Below are 16158 nucleotides of genomic sequence, written 5' to 3'. Positions count from 1 at the left end.
CTTACGGATTTGTCTTAAAGAATAATATCTGGAGGGAGCCAGGCCGTCTATCCAAAAGAAAGCCAGGTTGAAATTGGGAGGATGGTTGGGCATATCCTTGAAGATCTTCTTCTCCCTAGGGTAGCTCGAGACGTAATAGAAGCCATCTCCTCCCTGAGCTCAAGAGGGATTTCTTTTTAGGCAAAAGAGATACAGAATCTCTTTTGGAGAAGGTCCTTTCCACTTCAATTCGTGGTAAAGCGACCTCAGTGCTGACAAGACCCTGTATGAGTTGGTCTGGAGTTGGAAGGGTGTGAGCCCAACAAATTTCAGAAAGTCCTTAAAAAAGGACTTCAAGGGCAATAAGGCCTCTGCCCTCATATGCTCATGGCTCCAGGCCGCGAGCTTCAACTTATTTTCGGGAATACCATCTCCCGGGGCGTAACAGCTACGTTCGTTGGAAGTCGGCGCTCGACACCTTAGCGAGCCTGACAATCCTAGGCCGTGGCGAGCTAGGATGTTGGTTATCTGCCCCAATGAGGAAACCGAGCTCCAATCACTACTAGAAATATAGGTTTTTACTTCGGTTTTTATAGTGAGCATACAAAAAAAGCGAAGTAAAAACGTTTTCAAACTCTTTTACTTCGCATTTCAAATTGGCGCTCTGAAAAAAATTACTTACTACTTCGCTTTTTTAAAAAAACGAAGTGAAAAATTCATAGTGGAGAGGGCCGTGTTTGTTTGCACAAGCCCTTATATTATGTTTAGAGGTAATAAAAATGCAAAAAACTGGCCAAACCAAACGCGGCCCTTGTGCACTTTTAACTTCGGTTTTTTGGTAAAAACCGAAGTAGAAAGTGGACTTTCCACTTCGGTTTTTACCAAAAAACCGAAGTTAAAAGTCTCCAACGGGTATAACTTAAGGACCTTTAACTTCGGTTTTTTGGTAAAAACCGAAGTGGAAAGTCCACTTTCTACTTCGGTTTTTACCAAAAACCGAACTTAAAGGTCCTTTATATGCCCATTCCCTAGACCCGAACGGTCATCTTCTCAAAACCCCTTTCCCTTCTGTGCAAAAAGAAACCCCCAAAACCTCCATTAACCACCGTGAGCCAACACCCATTTTGATTCTCCAAGCTTTTTTTTTGTTTTTTCTTTATTTCTTGCAATATTTCTACCCTATAAACCGAAATATAGTCCAAAAATCTTTTTTTTTTTGTTTTTTAGAGAAAAAAAGGCATTTGGCCGTGGGTTTTTTCTCCATTTGAAAGTGGTGTTTATTGCCGGATTTTGGCCGGATTTTTGACATTGCAAGGGGATTTTGAGCTTCAAAACAGGTATAGATTACTAAAATGTGGTTTTGATGATAATTTTTTAATTTTCCATGTTTTTTTTAATTTTTTTTATTATTCCGAATTTAAAATTAATATAATTAATATTTTATTAATTTTTATAATTATTTGTTTATTTTGTTAGTTTAAATAATGTGATAAAAATTAGGTTTATTATAAATATATATATATATGCATATTAGTTAGTTTTAGAACTTTTTACAATAGATAAATTTGTTTTTTAAATATTTGAAAAAAAATAACTTGAAGATGATCAAAGTGTTGTTCATTAGTTTCATTAACTAGTTTGATTTTTTTTATTTATTGATTTGATAATTAATTATGTAGTTTACTAATTATGTAATGTTTTAGTAGGGTCGTTGATTGAGTGGTGAACTTTGTTGTTCATTTCGGGTGCATTGAAGATTAATATTGAAGGTTAGTTATTTTTTGTATTTATATTACTATAAGATTTATGTATAAAGATAAGACTAATGTAATCATGCATATTAGATTTAGTGAAAGTTATGTTTGAAAATTAGTGAAGTAGGCTCTGGGAAATTTGCGTGCTGTGGTGATATAAGGATGAATTGATTTATGCTTGATTATTTTGTTTGTTTGTATTGTTGTTATAGGAAATTTTGAAATTGCGGTATGCTATAGAAACAGAGGATACTCTGCCGAATTTTTAAAAAAATTTATAAGACTAGAAACTAATAATGATAGATTCATCTATGCTTGATTATTGTGTTTGTTTTAAATGGTTTTATAGGTAATTTTTAAATTACGGTATGCTATAGAAACAGAGGATACTCTGCCGAATTTTTTTAAAAATTTATAAGACTAGAACCTAATAATGATGGATTCATATATGCTTGATTATTGTGTTTGTTTGTATTGATTTTATAGGTAATTATGAAATTACGGTATGCTATAGAAACAGAGGATACTCTGCCGAATTTTTTAAAAAATTTATAAGACTAGAACCTAATATAAGTTTTTTTTCTAACTTATTAGGAATTGAATATTGTTATTAGTATGGATAAATCATGGATGCTTGAGAGGAGAGAAACATCACAATTTCAAGATGGATTCAACAAATTTTTAGGGTTTTGCCTAAAGAATTGTAGTGATCCACAAAAAATTCGTTCTCCTTGTATCGATTGTGGTAATGGAGTAAAGGGGAATATTACCATGATAAAGGATCATGTATTTTGTCGGGGATTTGATATGAGTTATAGTAAATGGTATTGGCATGGAGAATTATTAAATGATGACCCATATCCATTAGGTAGGCGAGGTGTAGATGATTTTGAGAGTAATGATTTTGATGATCATCCTATAGAATTGCTTGATGAAGCACAAGAAGAGTTTTTTCATAATCCAGAAAAATTTGATAGTATGGTTAGAGATGCAGACAGAAAATTGTTCAGTGGTTGCAATAAACTAAGATTGCCCACAATGGTTAAATTTTATAACATAAAAGCAGAAAATGGAGTTAGTGATAAGTGTTTCAGTCAATTTTTAGCTGCTTTCAAGGAGATTTTGCCGCTAGAAAATTGTTTTCCGGAGTCTACATATGAAGTAAAGAAAACATTAAGTTTGATAGGGTTGAAGTATGAGAAGATTCATGCATGTCCGAATGATTGTATTTTATATCGTAAGGAGTATGCAGACATGGACGCTTGCCCAGAATGTGGTTTATCACGGTACAAACCTAACAAAAGTAAAGAGATTAGGAAACTTATTCCTCAGAAAGTGCTATGGTACTTACCTTTGATTTCGCGGCTGAAGCGATTATATCGAAGTGCAGAACACTCTAAGAACTTAATATGGCACGAGACTGGACGAGTGAAAGATGGTAAACTCCGGCATTGAATGTTTTCATAGACATTGAATGTTTACAGGTTTGGGAAGTCCTATTTATAGGGGAAACTCTGCCGAAATTTTTCAAAATATTTAACACTAAAGAAAATTTTGCAGATGCATTTGGGAGTCTCTATTTCCAAATTAGCGTGTCTATTACAAGTTTTATGACATTGAACGTCTTAGCATTAATAATGTTAACGATGTAGAGCGATCAACCATTGACTTGGCGAATTGGTTGATGACCATGGATAGAGTTGGTCAACTTTACTTTATACCTTGGAACATACGGTAAGAAATAGTGTAAATTTTTTTTATTTGATTAGTCATATATTAAAAATTTAATTATTTTACTTAACATACGCTTCTTATTTTAGGGAACATTGGATGTTGGTGATTGCTATGCCAAAAGGAAAAATCGTGTTCTTAGATCCATTGAAATCACACAAACGTCCAGAAGAAATTGATTCAATGATAATGAGGTAAGTTTTAAATTTTTTAAAATATTTCTTAATATGCAACAAATATTACATGTTACTACATTTTAATAACTTTTGTTAATAATTTTCTTTTTAAATAGTGCATATTATAGAGCTTCTTCCAATGCATTACTCGGCAATCCCACAAAGATATTCAATGTTACATGTCCAAGACAACCACAAAGTCATGAATGTGGTTTTTATGTCTTGAAGTACATTAGAGATCTTGTACGGGCATCAAATGCAATGACTACCCTAAAAGAAAAAGTAAGTTCATTTTTTATAATTTATTTGCTATCGATAATCTATGAAATTAATTTATATTTATTAATTTTACAGTTTGGTGGGAAGACGCAATATTGTGAGATTGCAGACCTCTTGCCAATCCAACACGAATGGTTAGCCAAATTGATACCATACATTTATCAGTAAGCCTATTTTTGTTTAGTTGTAAGTTTAGTATTTTGTAAATGTATTAATGTTAAGGCTATGTAAATGTATTAATGTTAAGGCTAGTTATCTTACTTAAGTACTTGTATTTTATATGTTTATGTACAACATTTTTAATTAATAAAAGTTATCATATATTTATTCAAAAAAATTTCTTAACCAATTTCAATTGTAAAAATATATATAATTGTAATATTATATAATTAAATTGTTGAAAAATAATTAGGCCAAAAAAAAAAAAATTAATTAGATCAATTAAATAAAATCAGGCCAAAATATATATATATTTATATAAAAATAGAAACCATCCATTTAAAAATAATTAGAAACATATATTAAATAAAAAATGCGGGCACTTTCTACTTCGGTTTTTAGGTAAAACCGAAGTAAAATGTACACTTTCTACTTCGGTTTTACCTAAGAACCGAAGTAGAAAGTCCCAATGTACACTTTCTACTTCGGTTTTACCTAAGAACCGAAGTAAAATGTCCCATTTTACTTCGGTTCTTAGGTAAAACCGAAGTAGAAAGTGTACATTTTACTTCGGTTTTACCTAAAAACCGAAGTAGAATCACAACTTTCTACTTCGGTTTTACCTAAAAACCGAAGTAGAAAGTGCCCAGGATGCTAGCGTATATACACTTTCTACTTCGGTTATTAAGTAAAAATCGAAGTAGAAAGTGGGGATTCTACTTCGGTTTTTAGCTAGTTTTTACTTCGCTCCGAACTACTTCGGTTGCGAATTTTAGCGAAAACCGAAGTAAATCAAGCTTAAAAACCGAAGTAAAAGCCCTTTTTCCTTGTTGTGAATAATGCTCGGCCTCAAAAAACTCTCCCATGGAGGTGGGAATGGCGGTCGGCTGTGAGGTGGATGGACGGTTTGTTGATTCTTAATTTGAGTTCACCCAGTTTGAAAGCGAACGTCACTTTAAGAGTAAGGTCGAGAGGAATTGGTCTGGGCTCGAGGTCCGGGTATGGATAGATTGCGACCTGTTTAGACGATGCAATGATGTAAAATCAAAAGAACAAGTTATTCTTGTCCCTTGGAACCATGGGTAAGTTTAAAAAGTTGTCATTTTTCTGACCCATATCAATACTTTCTTTGTTTAACATTTGAGTTATATTTTTTTTGTTTTTCTTATGCAGTAAACATTGGATGTTTCTTATTTTGGCACCATATGCATATCATGTTTATTGTTGTGATCCAGTGAATTCAGATCTGAATAACCGTGAGAAGATTGTATCAGTGATCGTCAACACTTTCAATCTTTTTCTCTATGAATCTTCCTGATGTCGAGATCCCAGATACTCTACGCATTAAGCAACCTCAGGTAAGTAATTGCAACATAAAATTTTTGAACTTTTATAATTATTAAGTAGAATAATATGTATGCATTTTTTTTTACCAAGTTTCAATTTAATAATGAATTACTCATACTTTTAAATAATTAGTGTCCACACAAACTAGACAATGTGGCATGTGGATACTACATAAAGAGGATGTTGAAGAATTTGATTGAACATGCGAGTCCTGAATATTACTTGAGAACGATATTATAAATTAAAATTATAAATTATTTTTGAAACCATATATATATACATATAAATGGACGACATATATGTTACCGATAATCAAAAGTTACAAACTAAAAGTTACAATTAAAATTAAAATTGCAGCTAACAAGTACGTCATATACATAGGCACAAATTGATGACTTGCGACAAGAATGGACGACATATATGTTATCGATAATCAAAAGTTACAAACTTCGTTGTTAGGTAGTGTTCTTAATTTTTACCTCTTTCTTCATACACAGTGCAATATTTGTTAATTTGTATATGTCTAACAAATATTGTGTTTCTTGTATATGTCTAACAAATAATGTATTTCTTGCATATTTTTATTTTATTAATCATGTCAATTTCAATTTAAATTAATATTAAATTGATTTCAATTTAATTAATTATTAAATCAATTTATATTAATATTAAAATAATTTCAATTTAATTAATTATTAAATCAATTTAAATTAAAATTAAAATAATTTCAATTTAATTAATTATTAAATCAAATTAAAATAATATTAATTTAATTTTTTTAAATGTGGGAGACTTTCAATGTCTCCCATTAGGAGACATTGAAAGTCCATGTTTTTGGACACCTTTCAACTTCTCTCACCTCTCCCATTAGGAGATGTGAGATATGCACTTATAATGACTCAACATACAACGTCTCCCCCATGGGAGACATTGTAGACTTTTAATGTCTCCCAAATAAAGTCATAAAACTCATATTTTGTTGTAGTGCATCCGACTCTATCACATGCTTATTTAGTGTCGTTTCTTTTATTTTTCATAGACATAGGAGAAGTTATGGATAAAAAGTGGATATTAGCGAATTAGTTATCTACGAAATATAGGAACAGGGTCGATTTGTTCTTAAGGTTTTGTTAAGAAAATGTGAAAGACCCAAATTTTACTTGTTGTCCATGTCTTAAGTGTGGAAATATTAAAAAGATGAATCATAAAAATATTAAAGAACACTTATATTTCAATGGGATCGACAAGAGTTACACAATTTGGTATTACCATGGGGACTATTGCTCCAACTCTACCAAGTAGACCAAAAGGAGCGAGGATGAATGTGGTATCCATTAGATGAGAATTGGGATCCATTAGATGAAATGATTGACGATGCACATTATGGATCAGGAGTAGACCCAAATAAGTTTGAGACACTCCTTAGTGATGCTGAGAAACCGATTTACCCTGGTTGTACCATATTTAAAAAATTATCTGCACTTCTTAGATTGAACAATCTAAAAGCTAAACATGGCTGGAGTGATAAAAGTATTACTGATTTATTTAGTTTTTTGAAGGAGTTATTGCCCAAAGATAATGAAATGTCGATTTCATTTTATGAGGAAAATAAGACATTATGCTAATTAGGCATGCAATATGAAAAAATTCATGCATGTCCTAATGATTGCATATTATATTGGAATAGCTTTGAAGAAGCAAAATCATGTCCTACTTGTGGTGAGTCACGATGGCAAAAGAAAAGAAATGGTGAGGATGTCAAGAAAGAAGTACTTGCCAAAGTTTTGTGCTACCTTCCGCCAATTCGTCGTTTCATCTGTTTTTTTAGAAATGTCGAACATGATAAAAGTTTGTCGTGGAATGCTAATGAGAGAATAAAGGATGGTAAATTAAGATATCCAAGTGACACAAGAATGGGCGACAGATGTGTTATCGGTAATCCAAAGTTATCGACCTCGTTGTTTGGTTCTCTTACTTTTTACCGCTTTCTTCGTATATATAGTGCAATATTTGCTAATTTTGTATATGTCTAACAAATATAGTTTATATTGTAAAACAATCTAAATTTTCATTAATAAAGATTTCCAATTTCATTTTATTAATTATATCAATTTAAATTTATTAATTATATCAATTTCAATTTAATTAATTAATAAAATCAAATTCTTTTTAATTAATTATTAAATCAATTTAAATTTATAGTAATTATTAAATCAATTTAATTTTAATTAATTCTTAAATCAAATTAAATTAAATTAAAATTAATTATAATTTAATTTAATTCTTTTTTTAAAAATGGGAGACTTTTCAATATCTCCCACTAGGATAGGTGAGAGACATCCCACGTCTCCCAATGGGAGACATTAAAATTTCACGTTTTTGGACACCTTTTATCCTCTCCCAGTGGGAGACATGGGATGTGCACTTATAATGTCTCCACCTACGATGTCTCCCTTAGAGGGAGATATTGTAGACTTTTAATGTCTCCCAAATAAAACGTCATAAAACCCTTATGTTGTTGTAGTTGTTTAAACATTTTTAATGAAAAGTTTAACTCCATTGACAAAAAAATTTATTACAAAAACAAATGTTTAACTTTAATTACACTTTTGAGTCCAAATTACTCGCTCAACGACTTAAGCACTATTTTTAACACACGGTGTAACGGTCATGAATTAGTAGGGCGTTACACTTATGGTGCAAGATTTGTTGGTCTTTTCTCCATTTAGTGAAACGAGCGTTTTGGTATTTATCCTTTAAACAGATCAATATCTTTTGCTACCTTATTAGTCACGTGACTTCCTCGTATCTAATCCATATTATTTTAGTAATACATATAAAAAAAGAAAAATAATGATTATATGGGAAAAATACCCTCATAATTGCCCCTCGTCCTTGACTGTAAACTCATTTTTGTTTACTTAAGGGTGAAGATCAACTGCCAAAAATTGTTCTCTCTAAAAAATACAAATGATATTAAAAAATGAGAAGCTAAAGAGCTAAGGATTTGTGGCTGCTTGATCCTTTATTTATAGCTGAAATGGTCTTTCAAAGCAGTCTATGAAATCTGCAAAAATCAATTAAAGAATCATACAAATTCTTTAAATATAAAATTTAGCTTGTCTGTCATATTCTGTCTCGCCAAATTAGGAAACTGTCTTGATATCTTGAATGTATCTGGACAATTAAAACAACCAGATTCGTTGTGGGACAAAACTTTCTCAAAATAAATTAAATCATGTAGTAATTCTTTTAGAGGTGCACAAAATAAAATATCTAACAAAGATTATTTTATTTCACCAAAAAGTCTTCTTCTCCAAACAAGGAAAAATATATTTTATTTAAAGAAAGTATTTCTATAAATAAAAAAAAATCATTTTAACTGGAAAAATCTTTGTATGATTGAATTTCCAACGGAAAGAATTACAAGAAAATTTCACAATTTAATTCTTTAAAATAATCTTTTCTTTATTACACAAAGTTTCCTTTTACAAAATAGGAAACTACATTTTTTAATATTTCTTTTCAAAGCAGCCATTACTACGAAATTTGTCATTAAAAAATATTATTCAATCAGTTGACAAATAAAAGCCTCAAAGTCTAAAAATATAAAAGTAAATTTTAATTAAAGAAAATTCTTCTTATAAATAAAATAATCTTTTCACAGTCAATATAAACATATATGAACGAAATTTTTATAAATAGATATGATGATTTTTAGATAATTAAGACTTAAGAAAACAAATTTGAAAAAAAGACAAATTGTGTCCACAGATCATAAACATATTGGGACAACTGCTTCAAATTTTTTAAAAAATATTTTTGAGTTATAAAATATATTGTCTGTTTAAAATAACAAATTTACAGTTATACATAATTAAATGGATGCATGTGCATCATTGAAGATATTTTGGCCTCGTTAACTCCCTTTATTTCACATAGCAGTAATAATGATTTATTTAATCGAACTGAATAATTAGATGATGACAAATATATATATATATATACAGTACTCTAAATTTTGTTGAGTCAAACTATGAATATAATATATAGTATGGAAAAATTATTAATTATGACCGATTGCCTAGCTAGCGTAATTAAAAAACATAAATCTTCATTGATAACTCTTCTTAAATATTTGTAGGGTTTTCTAATGTAGCTGGTATAGATTTATAACTCATATATATCTATTCTATATAATAAGTGTGTGTGTATAATAAATGTGTAGATAACGGAAATTTTTTGTTTTAACAGTTTTTTATTTTTTTAATGTTAACTTTAATCGAATATTCTTATATTTAACAGAATATTCTTATATTTAACGGTAAATAAAATAAAATAAATAATTAAAAAATTAAAATAGTATATTTTTTAGATATTTTACAATGATAATTATTTAAAAATAATAAATAATTAAACAAATTAAAATATCATATTTTTCAGATATTTTACAATGATAATTATTTTAAAATAATAAATAATTAAAAAAATTAAAATATGATATTTTTGAGATACTTTACAATGATAATTATTTAAAAATAATAAAATCATATGTTTTATAACTTAAATAAAATTTAATTAAACTTAAACTCACTTATTAGAATAATAACATATTAAACATATAATATAATTTTCTGTGAATTAGCAACAAATTTTTTTTTTAAAAAATTAGCAAGAAACTTAAATTTAAAATCCACGTATTACATTAAACATATAATATATAATCTCTTGTTGTCACTCCCAAATTCCAAAACTAGAACAAACAAAAATAAATAAATTATTTAATTAAAATATGATATTTATTTCAAAATTTCTATGACATTAATATAAATTCAAAATCTCTTGCACGTTGTTTGTATCTAGTATATATATAAATGTGACTATTAATTATTATGTTGTCTGTTCCTTATGGTGTGTTTTCTCATCATTATTATTAATTATTGTTGTCACAACCCGAGCCCTAGGCTGTGCCAGAGTTGTAATATCCATAACTTGGGTGGTCAAAGGTCAAACTTTGACCCTTGGTGGAAAATAGTCTTTATAAATGATCATTTAATTTATTTTAAATATTACTATAATTATATGTCAAGACAATGGAATAACTCCTATAATTATATATGAAAATATTACGGATAAAAGTAGGATCATTTATCTTAATACATAGAACAATAATATCCCCACAGTTATGTAGTCACCAAACATTTAAATTTAATAAGTCATAAAACACCAAAATAATACTTACCATCCATCATTCCTCATTTTTAACTATTACATAGCTAACTTAGATATACAGACTGATAGGTTCCAAATATCATACATAATATTCAAAAGATAGGACCAGGGAGAGATATAGGGGGTGAGCTTATAAAGTCCAGTAGGAAAGCAACTAATAACATAGGACTCAAAAGTTCAATAAAAACCCCTACATGGTTAGCTTTTTAAAACAAAACATACATCATCATGTATAAACCAAAATAGAGAGAAACCATAAATAATCATAAGAGCATAGCTACCAGTGCACATCATACCATCCACTAGACCCCTAGTTCCCGTTACCCACCATAGAAAATCCAACATCCTAAACCAGGTAGCCGGACCTGATAACCACCACAATGGGGAGGCTCAGAACACTTCCTGTATACAGATGATAGGTCTTTAAACCTACAGGTGAGTGGACACCTGATCTACCAATGATGACACAGAGACTAGGTCGTGAAACAACAACATGCACAAATCATGATCACTATGGCTCTTATCGATATAACCAAATGCAGGTAAACATGAAAAGAAAGAAACATATTCCCTTTTTATTTTAGAAAATTGGGCAGCATAACAGCTGCATTTGTATAAAACCCAAAAATCATAACCTGCATAATTAAGTTAACAAAATAATATATTTGGCACTCAGTGCCCTCAGAACAGAACAGAAAACATGCAGATTAAGTTTTCCATTTTTCAAACATTTTATCAATATCAAAATTGGAAAATGTTAATGCAATTCAATAAGAGTACAACAAGTCCAATAGTCAAGTTGAGTCCCTACCTCTTAAGAATTTTCAGTCCGAGCCCCAAGCGACACTCCTAAGCTTAACGATTATCCTAGAGTGAATTAAATTGGATCTATATATCACGATTTTCCTACGAGCATCAAATGAGCAAACGATTATCATTATTGAATTCCTTATTCAAAATCGTGTCCAACGACATATAATATGACCATATTTAAAAATTCAAGTTCCGAAACCATACCCAAGCAGTGCACACTAGCAGTTGATAGCAGTACCGGGAACGTTGACGAATATATGCATGGTATATATCAAAACGATCCTCTCGAGTAGTACATCACGGAAGTACAGCCTCTTTGCCCAACTAACCTCCGGTGTCGCCGGAAACTGCCTCCAAAGGGGCGGAGATACCCAAAATTTCACCGGAGAAAAATGGTGAGTTGACTGAAATGAATTAGTGGGCGACGTTCCTCCCTTCACACTGGTTCCAACGGTACCACCCATTCACCGAATGTAGGTCTGGGTTCGCCGGAAAGTGCAGTCAAAGTTTTGACGACGAAACTTTGACTGCTCCGTTCGTGTGCATCTTAAGTCCGATGGCCTTGAGGTATTGAGGATGAGTTTGTCGCCGGCCACTGGTGCTCCAGCTCCGGCGCGTGGCAGCAAAAGAGAACTCCAGCAACGACTGTGTGATACCCCGACGTGGGTTGTTGTAGAGAGCAAAAGAAGAAAAAGAAGAAGACAAAGAAGAAGAAGAAGGAGAAGTGCTTGGGCGAAACAGAAAAAGGAAAGAAAAAGAAAAGAAAAGAAAGGAAAGAAAGAAAAAAAAAGAAAATCAGACAAATAATAAAGTAAGTGGGCCCCACCACTAAAAAAAATATATCTTCACAATTGTAGTTGTTACTATTATTATATTCATTATGATCAACTCAACAAACAAGATGGTGCATTCAAACTTGTTTGTGTTTGGCAATTAATTAATTATAGTGTCACATATATTAAGAGCATCAATAAAAAATATTTATTGATGAGTATAACAATAAAATGCTTACGCCGTACAATTATATGTTTTACAAAAAGTTCAGGAATGACCCTTTGATCAAATTAAGAAATCAGAGGAAAATAACATTTTTCACCATCTCAAATCAAGAATGATCATTTGACATGGAATTTTTTTGCAGAGTGCCTTCGCTTCATATTTTAATTGGTAAGAAAATAGTCTTTTCTTCTTTCGCTTCCACTTCTCTCTTTCCTTTCTTCTCTGATACTCCTCCTTTCCTCACTTTCTTCCATTTTATCTATGCTTCTATTCAGGTCGATTTTCCTGAGTACTTTTGTTTCCTGAAATGGAAAATATGGATATGAATCTTTCCTCATCTTAACTTTAACCTGTCTTTAATTCCGTGTTCAGTAAATAAACTATTGGGATAAGCTCCTTGTAAACAATCTTTTGCAAGAACCTATAGTGGGTGCCTGAAAAACAAAAACAAAAAAACTTTGTGATGTTTAAGTCAGTTTACTCTATATTTTTTGACAGAGTAACAATCTAGCAAAGAAAAAAACAAAAAACCTCCTATCTAGGATAAAAGTCAGTTATTTATAGCAAAGAAACAGAGAAGGGTTAGAAATGACTTATTGCCATTGGTCCACATGTCTATTCCAAATTCCTTTTCCCTCTGTTCATAACCGACCTCTTCTAATCCGATGACATTGTTCGCCACTTTTTAGAGGCCAAAGCCAATGCTTCTGTTTCTTATCTTTCATGACTTGTTACTCGTTTTGCCATTTAGTGGAACACGCATTTCAGCATTCCTCCTGTAAACATATCAATATATTTTTCCACCTTATTAGTCACGTGACTTGAGCGTATTTTCTCAATTTATAATAATACATATACTCCATATTATTTTAGTAATACATATAAAACAGGAAAATAATGATTACGTGGAAAAAAAATGCCCACCACAATTGCCCCTCGTCCTTAACTATAAACTCCTTTTTGTTTACTTAAGGGCGAGGATCACATGCCAAAAACTGCACTAAAGTATTTCCCTGCACACGTCTCTTCGCATTTATCCTTCCCGCTATTTATTGAATTAACTCCCATCAATGACTATTTTCGCGACTTTTAATTTTTGAATTTATATAAAAGAGTATCTTCCCATTCCATTATCACTATTCCCTCATCAATTTTGTTTCATCTTTATTTTCCTCCAATCTTTGTAACCCTAATTTTCTGAAAATGGCTCCTAAATCATCAAAAGCGAGTGCCAAATCTTTGATAAAGATATTTGAGGCTAAAGTAATCTCTTATGAAGAATGAGTTGTGTTAGAATTTAAATAAATAGAATGGAGAAAATTAACAAATATAATAATATATTATTAATTGAAGAACATAAAAAATAAATATAAAATAATAAATTATAAAACTGGTAATTGAAAAGAAAGCCGAGGCACGTAAAACACGCTTTCCTTAAAGCAGATTTGTCCCCTCTACCTGATTGGTGTTAGAGGATACGTGAGCAACCACTTATCAGGATACAACGACTAACGAGTAGAGGAATACACCACTTTCACTACTCCAGCGAACTCGGATTAATACCTTCACTCTATCACCTTATTAAGACTTACGAAAAACAAAGAAGAAGAAGACAAGAGAGCTTTTTAGTGAGTGACTCTATTTGTTGGTGTCTCTAGAATGAAAGGTGAAGCCTCCTTTTATAGGCTTCATATGGGGTGGAGTACCAAGTGTGGACACAAGGGAATTAATGCCAAAAATCCCACAAAATTAGTGATATTGATCAATCACAATCTTTACCATAATTTCTGATATCAATCAGAATATTTACCATTATTACGGTGATTACATCCTTGACCAAATCTGCATTTATTAGCAGCTATCAATGGACCACATTTAAGGCATCAATTTTCCATTCACACATTAGCCTAAATTAGCTATTTATTATATATAAAATATAATTTTTCCGACAATTCCCCACATGAATGAAATTGATCAACGATAAAGAATACACAGATAAAAGACTCACAATGAATTGACAAGACTCGACTCAACACGGTGATAGAATTCTACGGTAGATACCTGCATAGGATAGGTGGGTGTTAACCTTTGAACCTTCCCTTGTGAAAATATATTTACCTTGCTAGCTGATCAGTGGACGCGATGTCTTTGAACTGTCTGCTGTTGATGTAAATGATGATATATCTCACACAGATATCTTCCTGGCATCATATCGGTTCTCATGATTATGTTCATTTTGGCCATGAACATCCGCCTGGTTCTGCGAGAGGTTTTAGAGAATTTAGCCCCCACAATTCTCCTTTGAAGCGGCCCCACTTCTCTCTCACATAGGTGACCTCTTAATTAACAACAATCCTGCATTGCCCCGTTCGGACTTCCGACGCATAAGGGTCATTAAAAGCTTAATGCTTATCCTTTTTCAACAACGGGAATCACTGTTTCATCAATAGAATGGGTAGGGTTAGTCCCCACAGTGATCTTACAAGGTTTATATAATTAGGTTGTCCCATTGAACCTAGATCTTGGGATCTCCAGTCAACTAGGTTGGGTTTTCCTTTATATCTACCTTATTTCTTCTGGGCTTAAGTCTCATTCCTTCTGATGTCTTTTCAACTTGATCTCTATTTAACCCTTTGGTTAGCGGATCCGCAATATTATCTTTTGACTTCACATAGTCAATTGAGATAACTCCAGTTGAGATCAATTGTCTAATGGTATTATGTCGTCGACGTATATATCTTGACTTACCGTTATATAGAACACTCTTTGCTCTGCCAATTATTGCTTGATTATCACAATATATACATATTGCAGGCACAGGTTTAGGCCAATCTGGAATATTCTCTAGGAAATTACGTAGCCATTCTGCCTCTTCACTACATTTATCCACAGCAACAAACTCAGATTCCATTGTAGATCTAGTGATTACAGTTTGTTTCGAAGATTTCCATGAAACCGCTGCACCACCTAGTGTGAAGACATATCCACTAGTACCTTTTGAGTTATGAATATCAGATATCCAACTTGCATCAGTGTATCCTTCAAGCACAGCTGGATCTCTGGTGTAGTTTAGCCCATAGTCACGAGTATACCTTAAGTACCTAAGTACCCTTGCAATTGCTTTCTAGTGTTCAACACCTGGATTACTCATGAATCGACTCAAAGTACTTATAGTATAGGCAATGTCTGGTCTAGTACAACTCATCAAGTGCATTAGACTTCCTATTACTCTAGCATATTCTACTTGGGACACACTTTCACCATTATTCTTGGATAGATGCTGACTTGTATCAATTGGTGTTCTGGAAATTCCAGGATCATCTTTACCGAATTTGTCAAGTATCTTGTCCACATAGTGTGACTGACTAAAACTAAGTCCATCTGGCGTCCTTATAATTTTTATCCCTAATATTACATCAGCCAGTTCCATATCCTTCATGTCAAACTTTGAGTTTAACATTTTTTGGTGGATTTAACCATTCGTTGGTTGCTTCCAACAATGAGTATGTCATCTACATACAAACATAGAATGATGTATCCCTCGTTTGTGGTTTTGATATACACACATTTATCACACTCATTGATTTTAAATCCATTTGTCATCATGACACTATCAAATTTTTCGTGCCATTGCTTTGGTGCTTGCTTAAGTCGATACAGTGACTTAACAAGTTTGCAAACTTTCCTTT

The 16158-nt window shown here is 31.7% G+C and overlaps 1 long non-coding RNA gene across 1 annotated transcript; it reads right to left on the bottom strand.

Moving 5' to 3' along the window:
• Positions 1-11125: 11125 nt before the first annotated feature.
• Positions 11126-13210, bottom strand: LOC133790119 (uncharacterized). The gene is made up of 3 exons (XR_009873911.1): positions 13063-13210; positions 11675-12903; positions 11126-11563 (listed from the first exon to the last, which is right to left on the bottom strand). It is a non-coding gene; the product is annotated as an uncharacterized LOC133790119 (long non-coding RNA).
• Positions 13211-16158: the final 2948 nt, after the last annotated feature.

The sequence above is a fragment of the Humulus lupulus genome, chromosome 7, assembly GCF_963169125.1.
Source record: "Humulus lupulus chromosome 7, drHumLupu1.1, whole genome shotgun sequence".
Taxonomy (NCBI): domain Eukaryota; kingdom Viridiplantae; phylum Streptophyta; class Magnoliopsida; order Rosales; family Cannabaceae; genus Humulus; species Humulus lupulus.
Note: the sequence above shows the minus strand (reverse complement) of the source record. Positions and strands in the feature narration are given on the sequence as shown.